The sequence below is a fragment of the Macrosteles quadrilineatus genome, unplaced genomic scaffold (genome assembly GCF_028750875.1).
Source record: "Macrosteles quadrilineatus isolate MER2022 unplaced genomic scaffold, UCM_ALF_1.0 Scaffold_2__2_contigs__length_208266976, whole genome shotgun sequence".
In the NCBI taxonomy this organism is placed as follows: Eukaryota; Metazoa; Arthropoda; class Insecta; order Hemiptera; family Cicadellidae; genus Macrosteles; species Macrosteles quadrilineatus.
The window spans coordinates 83,373,192-83,386,811 of record NW_026542595.1 but is presented as its reverse complement, the minus strand read 5'-3'; the positions used below and the strand labels follow the sequence as shown (position 1 = coordinate 83,386,811).

General features: G+C 33.5%; 1 protein-coding gene across 2 annotated transcripts in view; it reads left to right on the top strand.

Annotated features, from left to right (window-relative positions):
- Nucleotides 1-13,620, top strand: part of LOC128986920 (leucine-rich repeat-containing protein 24-like) — a 78,817-nt gene that overhangs the window by 43,280 nt on the left and 21,917 nt on the right. Inside the window, exon 1 of one of the 2 annotated variants that reach the window (XM_054407531.1) lies at nt 7,173-7,318. The exons of the other annotated variant lie outside the window; for it this stretch is intronic. The gene's annotated coding sequence lies outside the window, so the exon portion shown is untranslated. Of the gene's footprint in view, nt 1-7,172; nt 7,319-13,620 lie in introns of those variants that run through there. 2 annotated transcript variants of the gene reach the window in all.

The window sequence follows — 13,620 nt, the reverse complement described above, 5'->3', positions numbered from 1 at the left end:
GTGGTTTTGATAGAAGCCGCCAGCATCGACTAAACTTTTGTTTAACGGATAGTTAATCGGTTTATATTTATATAATAACTGAATTAGCTTTTTATCAACGAGTGATTTAACTTGTTATCTTCTAGTTTCAACTTTCGTAAGTTTTGCTAATTGTAATTTTTGTATTTGCACTCTTTGTTGCAAAGCAAAATAATGTTAAAACACCTTTTAGTGTTCATGTTATTAAATTACAGCCAGGTTTACTGGTGTTTTTAAACGTTTATACTTTGTACTATATGATTTTCCAGGTAAAAATCGGGAGTTTACCTTTCTCTCGCGCAAAAGAAATCACTCAACAAAAGTAGTTGACCAAAAAAATCGTCGGGAATAGGTTTTTGATGTTTAAGATACTACAAAACAATCCCCGAGTCAATATCGACCTCGGCCGACCCTCCAGGATTTCAAAGTGTTGTAGCAAAGCTTTGGGATGCAAATACTGCCAATCCATGTCAACAAAAACAGCAATGTTTACATTTATTCTTTACATTTCTCACATTAAGTTTTACACCTTACATTGTATTCAAAACAATTGAATTTCACAATTTGTAATAAAATGTGCGTTTATTTATCGTCTAGGCATAAATTGCAATCAGTAGTTATACTTTTATTTTTTTCAAAAAAATAATTCCAAATTACTGTAATATCTGTTCTATTTGGCCGTACACCGTCGGAAGGCATGGTCGAAGTTAGATATTTGAATTGGCATAGTATGTATGGCAATAATAGGCGCGGCTGACTAAGTGTTTATAGCAAGAGAATATAAATTGAGGATTGACTTTCTATAGTATTCAAATTCAAAAATTCACTAATGGTTTTAGCTACGATGCAAAAAGTAGACCCAGTGATTCGGAACCCAACCATAATGTTGGTCTACATACTGTATCTAGAAAAGAGATAAGTCTCTCTGGCGTTAGACCTTTTCTTGTATTAAAGAACCTCTTTAAAATCCATAGATAATAAGTGACCTAGCTATACTTATAGTTATTTTTTTCTAAATCCAATGTACCGGTGTTAGACCTACTGGACCCACCCCCCTACAATTGTACAGCCACTGGTGGCCCAGGTGTGATGGAAGGGTGCCGCAGATATTAAACCTACTTCCCCTCCGTAGTCCGCAGCTGCTGGCTACACAGTACACACCGCTACAAATGTAACAATGTACAGTACTGTAACAATAATCATCAGCGTTACTGTGGCGGGGTTATTGTAGTCTACTCGACTACTCGAGTTCTGTCAATGTTCAGTTCTTTGACTCAAGTTCAATGTAAACTTACAAGTTTTTATTTTTATTTTACAACCTACATAAAACAATTAGGTGTGTTGCTAGCCTAGTGGTTAGCGCCTTCGACTTTGGTACGGGAGGGACGGGTTCAATTCCCGGCAATCCACAAATCCCAATGGGTTTGGACCGTTGTCCCTTAAAAGCGTTTAAATTAAACCAACTTTGACTTCAACAAAAATATACCACTAGTGTAGAAAATACATAATAGCGTTTTTTTGAACTTGGTTTCATTCTTTAAGCTTTCGCCTGGAAATCAATTTTTTTTCTTGTAGCTTCACCCATTCTTTGTAACGAGTTAAAATTAGATTGCTGGGTTATTATCTAGTTCTTTTAAGCTACCCTCTACTTCCATTGATCACAAACACTTAATTTTACCTTTTAAAAAAATTAAGCTTATAGTAATACCAGAAACAAAAGAACCCTCGGCCGTTTCGAGCCGCGCAGGTTTCAATGGTACGGCCCACCTACCTGCGCGAACCACGTGATCTTTTCGTTTCTGCGCAGGTTGTTTTGTTCGTGGTATATCTATAAATGTAAGCAAACTCATGTAAAAACTGTTGTTTTTTTAACACTTCGAAACATAACAATCCGGAAAAGTGGAGCCCTTATTTCAACAACTAATAAAGTAATGTAATAATTTGTGATACGTCGACTTATTACTTAATTGTTAACTGAGTGTTCAAAATACAAGCAGGTACCTTAAAAATGTTTATAACATGTATATTTCTTAACCAAGTTATATTAAACTACAGAGCATGCAAACCTTATCATTTTAACAAACAATACTAAATTTTAAAAACTTAAAAAAGATATTATCAAATATACGTGGGGAGCTAGCTGGTCTAGTCGTTGACCGCAGGGCTTTCGGTGCCCGAGGTCCCGGGTTCAAATCCCGCCAATCACCAATGCATTTTATCCATGTGATAATGCCGCAAACTACTAGTACTACTCTGAAGAATCGTGTGAAACAGTTCCAGGCTGGAACTAGCGTCCTAGGATGTGAAGGTGGGAAATAAAAAAATGTATAAAATATACACAATCTTATTTGTTTGAATTATAGTTCAGTTTAGTTCTTCAAAACGTATGCTAGAGTTTACCTAAAATTTTAGATTGTACACCCGAGTACAAACAATACATAGCCTACCTCAAGTCGGTTGAAATGCATTTTATTTCACTAAACTCTTTGTATAAACATCAATCCAACCGAAAGCGCACTCGAGACCGCATCTTTGTCGCGGCACAGTGACAGTTTTGCCAACAATCGCGCCGTAAAAGCGGCGGAAACGCATTACCTAATGGAAAGAAACAGAAACACTACGGCTTAATGTAGATGACGTCATTCAGGTAATGGCTTGTCAGAGTTGTGGGTGGACAATGTAGGCCTTACAATGTATGCTTGGCCCTAGTGGGGCTAATGTTACATGTGGGGTTGGACCTTTTAGCATTGCCTTGGGTAATTATTTGTAAAAGTTTTTAAAAAAAATATTGCATTTCGAAATTAAAAGGGCGTTTGCATTCTATAGCCTGTGTTAATGCTTAAAATAATGCAGAACTATTTCCTATAATACTGTAATAGATTTTCCTTGAAATACTCTGAGAAAATAACAGGGTTTACTAACTACTTATGGAGTAATTATAACATTTACAAACTACAGAAATATGTTAAATATTAATTATTAACAAATTCATTATACACATGAACATCTACAGCCTAAATACTACACTAATTTAGCGTCAAAACTAGTTCCAAGTGTAATACGTAGTTGTAATTAAACCATCCCGATTAAAATCAATGGACATTTTGATCTAAAAGTTGTAATACCTCATTAAAAACAAAACTTCTTTAAAAGAATTGCTTCCATGGAGGTTCTTTGCTTGTTCAAATATTAACAAACCTTTCTGGATACTTACAAACGCACTAATATTCCTACTCCTCCAATAGTTATAACAAACACCATTGTTTCAAGAAAATAAAACATATCTTAATATTTATTGCTAAACTGTGTTGTTACAATGATTTATAATCTTAATTTATTAATTACACCTACATCTGAACCATAAATTAATCAGTCTTCTATTTCGCTTGTTGGTATGAGCAAAGCTTTGGACCTAAATCAATAATATCATCAAATGGAGGGGATTTATCTGTGTATCCGTTTGTTGCAAAGACTTTTGATCCATTGGGATGTCATTTTACACAAGGTATACACAGTATCAAGAACCAGGCCAACACACATAGGCATTCTCATGTATACAATGATCCTTTTGGGTTACACCTCTTAGATTGCTAATTCTCTGAGTTGAGCTTATGTAAGTAAATATTAATTGGTGTTTATGTCAAATAATGAAATAAACAACTGCAGTTTTTACCCGTCTATTTACATTTACTTAGTTTACATTTCACTAATAGTTATCAATTTTATCCTTCCACACAAATTAAATAAAGAGAATATAATTTTCAAATACAATATGGTTTAATTTAGCTTTGTTTCTATAATCAATGGCAGGTAGTTATTGTTTACTATAATATTCATTGGATCAAATTGTTCTTTGTTGCGAAGGACGGGTAAAGTAATGAAAGAGTAATAAACTTATACAGTAATTCAAAGTCATAATAATTCATGCAACAGCTTTGTAAAAGTCTAGACATTCACCATTCCTCTCTTATCTGTAATGTCAAACTCGTTCGTGAGAAACATATAAATACCCCCGCCGCAGCAAACCTGCCGTCTAAGCGAATTTCCATTTGGCCGAATTGATTTTCAATTGATCTATTTAAATAACAATAGGTTTAACGAGTACCTAGGTTTGCTGCTACAAGGAAACTAATAAAGTAGTGTGTTTTTAGTAAAATATTGATAGCTTACTTTAAAATAAATAAATTTGCCAAGTTTGATCAAAATATATCCATAAACAAGCAAACTACAACATTTTACAATATTCTCCATAAGAATAACATGGGAATTTTAAATTGACATTTTTTTTAGTTTTCTCCGTAACCAATAACCGTACAAAAACACTTTGATATACTGAATTGTTTGTTTTTTTTAAGCTCTTTAAGAAGGTTTAGAGAAAAATTGGGAAATTTTGTGTTTTGAGGGTAAAAAGTGAAAACCCCCCATAAAACCCTGTTCCCATGGTCCGATCATGCTGGATCGCGAACTCATTCAAGTTTATCCTGCCTTACACCTTCAAACCAAATTTCATCAAAATCGGATAAAAATTACTCAAGTTATCGTGTTCACGGACATATATATATATATATATATATATATATATATATATATATATATATATAAATCTATATATATATATATATATACATCTATATATATATATATATACATATATAAAAATTTTAACGAATGGTGTTTTTGGCCTCTGGGGACATTAAAATGAAAAAGTAAATCGGTCCCGGGCCTAAGTCTTACTATGAGACCAACGGTAATAGCTACTTCCCTATGGGGAAATTCGCTAAAACTGTAAGTAATGAAAAGTGGGCAAGTGACAATATTGATTTTGTTGTGGATACTGCGAATTTCCTACGAAACTAACACATGGACATAAACTAAATATACAGCGGTTTTACAAGGTAATTTCGGAAAGCAGAGCAGGAAGAGTGATCGTAACTAAAATTGTGCCATAACCGTAAAACTATATTACAAGACTCTTTTCTTATTGTTTACTTCCAAACTTTCAGGGAAGTAAATAATTTATGTTGGCGTATGTTTGATACCTTCTTATGTAAAGTATCTTTTGTTTTATATAGAAAAAAAATATAAACACATGTGCAATAAATGTATTGCACTGGTCAGTATTGTGAGCAAATTTCATTGTGTATGGCTGAAGGCAAATTACGATTGAAATGTCCAAAGTATGAACAAAAAGGTGTCATTTTTTAATAGTAAGCGAATCATACATAACCTAACTTCTTAAATCCATGACGTGAATTAACTTTATGCTTGTTTTAAAAATGAAACCAAAAAACCTTTTGTAAAACCCAACCTGTCAGATTAGAGAGCGTTTGATGTCAAACTCTAAACGACGGATTAACTTAGATGTTTTGTTCAGTTGCCACATTCCAATCAGTGTTTCATCAAAAACACTGAAAGTCGCGGATGAAAATCAATGGTGTATGAACACAAAAAGCGTTTGCTTGTTTTGTTTCAAATGGCGGCAAATCCAGCCGTTCCTACACCAGCTTTGTGCCCGAGCTGCTCTCTTTACAAAGATGGACAGAGAAATACTGCAACTGGAAACTGGAATCCATATTTTAGAGAAAATCTACTGGCTTAGCGGAGTGTTTGGTATTCGTAGCTTACCCGCTCAGTGTATACATTGAGGCATGTATTGCATAATGGATCAACTTCTGCATGGGTGCTTGAAACACTTTATTTAAAGTACTTTCAAGCCACCGATAAAAATTGCGATCAAGTTTCATCGTATTCAATTCGAATATTGAACTCAACTTAGTATATTTCAATTTTCATGTAAAGAGCTAAACGTTTGTGATAATTAAATGTTGAAACCTCTTTTTAGTATGGAAAAATGGCATTTAACACCATTAAATCAGGGTTTCAATAAATAAAGCATAAATTATTATTGATTTATAGCAAGAATCTTGTTTTACAACTCATTTCGCACATTTACTATTATTATTAATCCATATTATCAATAGCATAAACGAAGACAGTAGTATTTTCGTATTTAAACTTAAGAACCGTCATTGTTTAGTAGAAGAGTAATTGTATCTCGTCGATTTGACAAGTAAACTTCATGTAAGCAATCAATCTAATCCAATAGGCTTTTCGGATTACCGACAGCTATTTGTCTCTCTGTTTGTTATTTCTTTTGATTCATTAACTCGTAATCGTTAATCAATTGTCAGTAAAGTTACAATTCAGACAAATGAGGCCGCATTTACTGATTACACTTCAACAACCGATTGTGTCTCGAGTACTGTCGACCAGTTTTTTAGCTTAGGAAATTAATTCAATAGTTCTTCAAAGGTAATATTTTAGTAACCAGAATCGTCATTGTAAAATGTACGAATTTTAAATATTGTTTGCTTATTGTGTTGAGAAATTTAAACAATTATTTTGGTAGGATCTTGAACTGTAGTGTTTTTCCGGTTTTACTTATGCTTTAATTCTTAGTCTGGAAATTTATTGCAATAAATACTATACTAAATCTATGCTTCTTGTAAAAACATTAATTTGCACACAACGGGGCCTGTCGCAGCTGTTGTGAGCGTACCATAGACTTTATAGTAACAAATTTATTTATTATTGGAGGGTATGAGGTGTGTCCGTTCAGTGAGAGTTCATGGTTGATGTTACTATGGTTGACATCAGTAACTACTAATGTTACTAATGTCAGTAGTATGGTTGTTTAGGGTTTGGTATAGTAGAATAGTTAGTTGGGAAATCTTTTGTTTTGGATGGTTGGTAGAATAGGGTTGGGGAATTGCTGGATCATCTCTGGGTTGTGGGTACGGTAGAGGTGAAGGTGGTATGAAGTAGGCAGTATAGACACTTTTCTTCGGTTTCTAACACCAAAAGAGTTGTCCGTGGTAACAATGTTTCACATTTTACCGGTTCTCAGCAATGCCATGTTTCATCATGTAGCATTTCCGCAACGTCGTGCGATGTTGCTGTGTTGTTCAGGTGAGAGTGTGAGTGACCTTGCTCTTGTGTGACTCATGAGTCGTGACATTGATAGTGACGTCACCAAGTTCCAGGAATGCTACCTAGAGCGCGCCAGCCGTCAACGACACACCGTATTATGTTATCACTTTGCCGACACCACTAGTATGACTGACTAGTATGTACCAGCGCGTTGTGCGTAGTACACTCCCATTCGATCTAGTCATTCATTATCCTACCACGTGATCTCGTAGTGCGCTTAGTTGTGTTTGATTATCTTTATTATTAGTTTAGTGCAAGTGCTTATGTGATTTGTGTTATCTCTGATGTTCTACATTTTGGACCTTTAATTGTAAGTATGGGCATTCATTCATTTTCCATCCATTCCTTATTTTAAGTTTGTAAAATGAGATGATCTGAGCAGCGACATCACTGTCAAAAATCTACCGTTTCTTTAGCCAGGGTCAGCAAAATGCTGTTGACTTGTACTGATTACATTTGTTTGCATACAGTATTTTGATACATATAGTTTATATGGTACAAAATACTTTTAAATGCATCTTCAATTTACCAGGAAGTAGTTTTAAAACACATTGTTAACATTCGAATGTGTATTACACTTGTTACAAAGTACAACAACTTGTTATAGGCACGTTCTAGTAGCCATGTTGGTCAGGATCTAGAATAAGTCAGTACTGGGTGTCGTCCTGCCTTTGCAAGTTTATGTTAGGTTGTGTAACCTAATTACCACAAACAGCCATAAAACTAACCAAACCTACCCGAATTAAATCGAAATTGCCTATAAATCTAAATATACTAGATCACTCGACTGTTTTATTCTTACAATCCGTATCCAGCATATCAAATTATTTATTCCTTACTATCCTTTGCGTGATATGTTTAGTAAACAAGTGGCGTAACTTTTACTTTCTAATTCTTGAGTATTGCATTTTTGGGGTGGCCTGGTACTGCGGGAGGTATTTTGAGATTGAAGGCTTTTACAGGTTTTCCACACAAAAAATTCTTAATTGTCACTGGCTTTTGTTTTAAACCATAGAACCGAAATTTCTAACCATTTAGACCAGGTAAGCTTATGTGACTAATTTACGTGATACCGTTTATCTGTTCCTGGAAAAACAGTTTCATCTGATTATATGACTATCTTAAGAATTTCTCAACGAACAACCTGCAAACAAACTATGAGTCATCTTACACGTACCATTAACAGTTGATAATTTCTTCCCTTGACGACTACAAAAATTATTCCATCATATTAAATTATTAAATATATGACTACTGAGGTTTTTACTACGTTTTTCCTTTTGATTAACCAGCACAAGTGATATTTGGCATTAGGAAAAGAATATTTCAGATGCAAACTTGTATTATTTTATCATTGAAATTGAATATACACTCATTACACACAGTAATCGTTACGAAAATGTAAATGACACGATTGTACGTTATTTTACTCAACCATAAACTGGTATTTTTGATAATGTTATCAAAAATACCCCATTTATACCTCATGAACTTAATTTGCTAAAACTGTTACCATTTATTTTATAAATTGGAAGTATAACCAATTTAACACAGCCGTTGTTTTTACTCATTTTACTCTCTGACAATTTTTGACACAGTGACAAATGGCCTTGGTCTAAGTAAAGAGTTAGTTTATGTCAATCTTCTTCCAAATGTTCGTGAAAAATATGTATCTTATGGTAAACCTAAATCCTGAGTTGGTTAATACCTACTGGTATTTCTTTTAAATATTTATCGTAACCTAATAAACAATATAAACATTGAATTGTCCTCTACAACGCAAATTCTTGTTTGAAATGAATTAAGATTGAAATTATTTGAAAAGCATATTTGAAAACGACTTACCAATTGTTTTGTAGATGAACTCAATTGGGAATGCTCTTGTTCGATGGAGCGAGCAAACAAAACTATCAATACATAGCGACTATCAAAAAAGAAAATATAAATAACATTTTTTTCGTCTGAAGATGAGGTCTCGATGGAAGTACAATGAATCTAGCAGTACCTGATGTTACAGGGCATGTCATGGTCTAGGTCTCTCTGCTGCGGTAGTTGAGCCCAGCAGGGAGTTGATGCGGTCATTTAACTCCGGTGTATTCGTCATCAATGAGGCGATGGTGACTGAACGTGGGATATTATACCGGAACAGGAAACTAGGGCGGGCAACCCATGACACGGCGTCAGGCGTCACGGCCCACACACCTTGGTCATGTCATATTGCTGATGGGTTTATTCGTTTATTACACGTCAAATGCTTTGACATATGGTCACTATTATGTTGTTGCTTAGAATAGTTCGATTAAACTATCTCTGACTAAATGAGATTTTTTTAGTTCCACCTTCGCATACTAGGACGCTAGGCTCTCCAGAACCGTTTTTACATTACTAAGGCCTAGCTAGGTGGTTGCCTAATCACTTAGAACAAATCAATTGGTGGTTGGCGGGATTTGAACCCGGAACCTCGAGGACTGAAGTCCTGCGCCCTACCTCTAGACCAGCTCGCTCCCGTCTACAATTAAGAATAATATACTAATTATAGAAAAATTAAATGTTAATTATTTTATGTACATAATTCATTGGATATTACGTAGGTAATTTTAAACGCAGATAGTAATGGCAAATTTATAGTTAAACCAAGATTCATCAATAAATGACGTTCTAATGTATTTATATCTATCGTTATGGAATCAAACAACAATTGTCTATCCAGATGTATTTTTGTAATTGGCCTATCAATTTATGGTGCACATTGATTTTACTTAGTTGCAAGAATGAAATTAAGTTTGGTCCACTGTAGGTAGACTTCCTCTTTATTTAATTTTATGTCAGGTGGGTAGCTTTGGCCTACAAACAAATGAATAGGACACCTACACGTTGATGGAAAATTATTTAAATAAAGTTTTCGTCCCTTTGAGGCAATCTTACCTCCTATTTTTGACATTTTAAATTACTCGCATAAGCTTGGTCTACAAAAATAAAAATGATTCGGTGTCAGACCTTTCATCGTCAGGACATTATTAACTCTTTTTCTGTCTGAGTGTATGCTTGAGCCAGCTTGAGGGATTACTCTGCAATAATCGGATCGTCTCCCTTTGTACCGCCAAGTATTCGAGAGAACCAATCGATACTTCGATCTTGTATCGAGTATTTGCAGGCTTTGTCGCCAATAATTCACGCATTTGGAGGACGAGAATAGCTTCTTTACTGATATCACCCACACGTCCCAAATATGGAGGAGGGGCCTTCTTTGTTGATTTCCTTCAAATATACCCTTATATATTTCATGAATGAAACTGCTGTGGCGTTGAAAATGTTCAAAGCCTCGTCGGACGGTATATTTCCGCCCATTTATACCGATTGAGAACGGAAATTTGTAAATTACAGTAAATACTTGTGCAGTTTTACATTTTTGTTGCTACTCAATAAAAATCTGAAATTATTATTTAGATTATTATTATAATTATTATTATTATTTATAATGTGCAAGGAACCCGATAGCGTCAGATGCCGTTAGGGGTGGCCTATGTCCTTGGACCATAGGTTCGATTCCCACCAATCGCAAATCCATTAATCTAAATCACAAAATAAATTTTGGTGATGTTTTTCCACATGGGAGAACTCACTCCACATAAATCGTACAGTAAATAATTAATTCAAGAAATTACGGGCATCTTGCTTTTAAAAGAATTAGTAGTACATTAGGTTTTGTTAATATTTTCATAAATCAAAAAAGCTGTCGTATTTAGTTTTATTTAAAATGTAAATAAACACGTAACGCACATACAACTGTTGCAAATGCAAATCTTAATGTAGAGAGCGGTAAAAACCAACTAAAATGATGGTGTGCCCAAAGTTATGCATGTTAAAAGCAAAGATATGAAACTCATGGTTGGTTTAAAGATATATTCAATCTGAGTGCAACAAGGCCTATATAGAATTCAATGTCCTAGTAGGGAAAGGATTTATTTTAAGTATTTTGTAGTGTTTTAGTTTAATGTACAACAGGTACAAATTGATTTATTTTCCTTTAAAACCAATCATGTATATTATTTATTCATTGTCTAACATCTTTCGCTCATTAACTAGAAAAAATTAATTAAATGTTCAAGTACTGGAGTTGGAAGTTTGTTATTTATGCTGGAGACTAAATAATAATATTGCTTTCACAATTTTAAAAGGAAAAAGGATATCAGTTATACAGAGCAACTTAAAAGCTTCAAAATAAATAACATTATATAAAACAAAGCGCATAATAAATATTGTTAACATTGTTGTTTTACTCAGAAAATCAAGTATTAAATATCATTATTAATTTCCATATTTTAGATTAACTATTTTAATTGCATCGGGAATATACATATTGTTATATTGTTATGTGCGGTCGTATGGTGTTTATTATCTTTTCAGTTTTAATTTATATTTTAACCAACATAACCATTTCCAAAACGAGCAGACAGTCATCTAAAAGGCCATTTTCTCTCTATCTCTGGTTCTGAACGATTCTACAAACGGCTCGACGGTCCTAATTCCATTTACCTTAATTTGAATAACATTGTAAACCCTACAATAAGGTTGTGTGCTTTGTATTTGGTCACTTCAGTTATATTTTCCTTAACAACTCTTTAACGTTGATTAATTATTTAAAATTTAAGTAAGTATTTTCATTAATTGAAATTGCAGTTTTTTTTATTGGAACTGATTTTTATAATTGGCACAAAATGTTACTTTTCATGTCCAATTTTACTATGGAAGACATAACATCAACACTAAAAATTACTTTACAGGAGTATATTTATAATCATGTGTTGCTTGAGTGAATAGGCATGGATAAAGATAAGTGTTACTTAAAACACATGTATTTTATTTTAGTTTTCAAGGAACAAACTATGGTATATTAGAAAAAAAAATATATAAACATAAAATTTGGATGAGTGACATAATGGAAGTTGTGTTAATCTAGTTTTTTGTTAGCTTAATTTTATATTTATGGGTGGAGTTTTTCATTATGATTTTAAATTGAAATCAAATTGTTTTGGATATAAACTGTTAAATAAAAAGCAAAGTGTGGAAATTAAACCAAGTGTGTCACTTGAAGCAAGTGTTAACTGCATAGAATATATTTACATTTTGATTTTATTTATGCCATAAATTAACAGTTTTAAAGTAAGATCTTTTCACATGATGTATGTTCTCCAGAGATTTTGGCTGGATTTCAATTTTAGAGACAATATCTTTTCCACAATTTATGTAAGGAAAAATCAATTCAGAATAAAATGTAAATCCAGACTAGACAATACAATAGGATCAATAGTAAAACTGATATACCGTGAAGTACTATTGGATATATATAGTTAGTGGGTCAACTATTTATTGCGGCTGGAGGGATTTCGATATTTTAAATCTTATCATCCATAATGGATCCAAAAATAAACAACATTCCGATTGAGATGTTCAATATTTCTATATACATCTAAATTTTTTTTCTTTATGTTTTTTGTTAGCTTGAAAATTTTAAATGTTTTCATAAAATGATAAAATTTTAAACAAACCTACTTCAAACTCAACAAATTTTAATTTTGTTTAAAATTAAATCAAACTAGTTGAAACAGACTTTTGCTAGTACAATATTAGTCCGAACAATGTTCAATATTTACCTATTTGTAACGCTTTCATTATGCGATGCAAACCTCTTTGTTCAATATTGTCTTTATATACCCTGGACAGTGTTGCAATCTTCGTGTCACACTGTATAAATAGAATAGACCCACTTTGGTGCATAGAAAGTAGACCACGAACAAAAGCCACATTTGGCTTCTCATCCACTCAATTTCATAGCATGATGTAAGTAAGAAATTCTCGACCAGCTGAAGGCAAATTTACCTATTACCGGTCTCTATCTTCCCAAATCCATCTTCATCGGTGTTTTGTTTGTTGAAACATGATTCGTTGGCTGAAACAGGTTCGTGAATATATTGTACCAAGATAGAAAATGCTGCTTTAGTAAACGTCATATAAATAAAAAGAAAATTATGTTGAAATTGATTATCGTATTAATCCCGAGCCTCAAATACTAAGTCGTTGCATATAAATGTCATTGGATTGGTAAATTTGTGTTTAAGTTTATACATCAATAGATAACACCAAAACGAAATTTGGAGGGTTTCATATGATGCCCCCACCCCGGTTCCTGGGTCAGAGCAAAAATATGCTGTACTAGAATATTTGTTTAGTTTTTCGACATTTTAAATAAGCCTAAGTGCCTCTTTTTAGGTTTCAAAACTGTTAAACTTCCCGGGGAGGGATCCCGGACCCCCCTCTTTAGTGAGGGATATTTCATACCCCCGTTGTTCGCCCCTAAGGATTTGGTGAAATGATGCCACTGAAATACACAGAAAATCGCCTTTCAACTGTATTCAACTTATCCATAACAAAACTGTTTCAGCAGTTTATTATTTTTAATTCTTCCAAATAATGTAGATACTTTAACATAAGGTGACCCACAAAAATATTTCTAAGGGTACAAAAAGGGCCAATACATCAGTTATAATGAGTTGCATTTATTGGTTCTGCTGTAGGTCGGGTCTCAAACGTAATTAGTGTTTTTACCGATTT